Raw genomic sequence first — 3,160 nt, 5'->3', positions numbered from 1 at the left:
ACTTGTGGGGAACAAAATTGAGTGGTCACACTTTTGAGGTGTTAGACTAACAGTAAGTGTAACTGAGCAAGCCTATTCTTTCTCAAAGAAAGAAGGATTTACATTGCTAAGAAGTCTTCTGGCCAGCAGCACTTGCTTTCCTGAAGGGTCTACTTCCATAATATATTACTAAATTCCACTCTTGAATAATATCCTTAAGTCCTCTGCCACTTTGAATGAATCTCATCAGTCCCTGCATTTGTTTTCTATTGTATAAAACATTCTTGCAAGTTTAACAGATCAAAATTCACTTATTAATTCACAGTTCTATAGGTCGGAGATCTGGGTGGATTTAGCTGGATCCTATGTTTAAAATCTCAGAAGGATAAAATCTGGGTTTAAGCTGGGCTGGGCTAGCCTTTTATTTGGAGACTTTGGGAAAGTATTTGTTTCCAAACTTACACAGACTGTTGGCAGATTCAGTTACCTGTGAATGTAGGTCAGATGTTCCTGTCAGTGTAGAGTTGTTCTCTGATCCTAAAGGCTACTTGCATTCTTTCTTATGTGACTATCTCCATCTTTAAACTAGCAATGGTGTACTGAGTTCTTCTCATACTTTCAATTTTTCTATTTTCCAATTCTCTTATTGTCTGCAGAAAGTTCTCTGCCTTTAAAGGCATGTGATTAGTTCAGGTCCACCCAGATCATCTTCCTATCTTAGGGTCATCTATGACATATAACATAACAGAATCACAGCAATTATATCTCATCCTATTCATAGGTTTTTGGAGATTACAACAGAAAAATTATTCCTACCACAGTCCACCTTCTCGCTTCCCCAAATTCACATTCTTCTCAAATGCATCCATTCCCTTTCAAGGTTTCCAAGGATCTCACCTCAATATTACATTAATTAAAAGCTGAGAAATCTACTAACAGTGTGGTGCCACTCCAGGTAGAGAGACACAATTAGAACTGTCCTTTAGAAAGTGTAATCTGTTGGGGCCAGCAGATGGTGTAGTGGTTACATTACTGGACTCCCACATAGTTGAATGAGGTTCGAGTCCTAGGCCCACTAGTCTAAAACACACAGTGGGCGTGTGTACATGCGTGCCCAAGATTTCGGGAAGGGAATGAAGAAGAAAGAATTGTGACATGGTCAACCCCCACCCCCCAGGGTTTGATTTATCACTCTCCCTTTCACTGTCTCTGTCTCTCTCTCTCCCCAGCAAGCTCATGTGCACTTAAGGCAAAAACCTCTAAAAAAAAAATAAATAAAAGAAGAAGGACGAAAGCAAACCTATAAAGGAAAAACATTTGAAATAATATGACCACCATTCATGATTAAAAAACACTCAACAAATGGGGAATAGAGTAGAACTGATAAAGGTCATCTATAAAAACGCCACAGCTAGCATCATATTAACTAGTGCAGTGGAACAAGACAAGGATGTGTTCACTACCTCTGTTTAAAGTTGTACTGGAAGGTATAGCCAGGGCAGTTTGGCAAGAAAAAGAAATAAAAGGCCTCCATACAAGAAAAGAAGAAGTAATTCTATCTATCAGATGACATGGTTTTGTCTGAAGATACTCTTAAGTACTACACTAAAACTGTTAAAGATAATAAATTAGTTCAGCAAGTTTGATGGATCCAAGATCATGATACAACAAGTAGTTCTATACTCTAGCAATGAAAAAATACAAAAATGAAATTAAGAAACAATTCTATTCACAACAGCATTAAAAAGAATAAAACAACTAGAGATAAACTTCACAAAGCAGTATAAAATATACTTTGTAAACTACAAAACAATATAGAAAGAATAAAGACTTAAATAGATGGAAAGACATTTGTGCTCATGAATAATAAGTAATGACTCACTGTTGTTAAGATGGCCATACTTCCAAAATTAATCTATGATTTCAATGTAATTCCTACTAAAATCCCAGATAGCTCTTTTTTTCCCCCACAAATTCACAAACTAATCCTAAAATGTATACGGAAATGTAAAGAACTTAGGAGGGCCAAAATAATCTTGAAAAAGAACCAAATTGGAGGACTCATACTTCCTGATTCCAAAATTATTACACACTTTTAGTAATAAAAACTGTGATCATTGGAAAAGGATATATATATATATATATGTATATATATCACAATATGCTTATTCATTTATCTGCTGTTGGAAATTTTGGAAATAAATTGCTTCATCACTCTTGGGTTTCATTTTCCAGTCCTTAAAACAGTGTTGACATTCTTTTATTTTGTGATTCTAGTAGGGGTCTACTTAGACAGAACAAGGGTTTCCATGTACTCTTTTGGGTAGGGGATAAAACAAAGTAAGCAGTTCAGGGATTAAGTGGAGGAGGAGAGGGCTCAATCCCGAGAGCATTTCTACTTTTAGAAAACTCTAACATGAAGCCACGGTATCCACGTCTTCTTTCTTTATCACTGAACTGTGCACCTGAACTATATTTCTCACATCACATCGCATTAGCTCTCTCCCAGAGAACATAGCGCTTCCTCTGTGCCCCGTGCACTTGCTGTGGATAAATTGTGTGGTGGAAAAAGCATGGGGGGCTTGTTCTAAGGGAAGCATAAGCCACTCTTTCAGCAACTTTTCTGCGTATGTTTCATATCCAGGGTCACCAGGCAAAGATTTGGCGTAATCTATATTCTGTCACTGTCAGAGGCTGGAATTGCATTTCCTGCCCCTGCTTCTACTTGGCAAGAGTCCTTTCTGTGCTGATCCCTAATGGGATGCCGTCTCCAGAAGAGTGATTGATTGCCAGGTGCAGGAGTGATTATGCATGGCAATTGTGGGTCACCCCACCCCCACAGAGCTAGAAGTCAAAGCACATATTTTTTATGAGGACACTGTAGCTTTCTCTGGCCTTGCGGCTCATGACATAAACACCCTGGAGTTAAAAAATACATAATAACCTGAGTATATACTGAGTAAACTAGACTCCTTCATGGAATGGAAGTGGGGAAAATAAATTAGTGTCAGGGCTCAGGGTCACAACTTAATTGCAAGAAATGAAAGCATAATGGTCATTTGAAAAGACTTCTCTCCCAGTGGGTTTTTCACTTGCTGTGCTTGTTTAGCCAAGTGAACGTAGGATGTGTGTAGCCCAGATAGAACTCAAGCTTCGGCTCCTGCCTTACAGTCTACCTCTG

The sequence above is a fragment of the Tupaia chinensis genome, unplaced genomic scaffold, assembly GCF_000334495.1.
Source record: "Tupaia chinensis unplaced genomic scaffold, TupChi_1.0 Scaffold000097_1, whole genome shotgun sequence".
Lineage (NCBI taxonomy): Eukaryota > Metazoa > Chordata > Mammalia > Scandentia > Tupaiidae > Tupaia > Tupaia belangeri.
Note: the sequence above shows the minus strand (reverse complement) of the source record.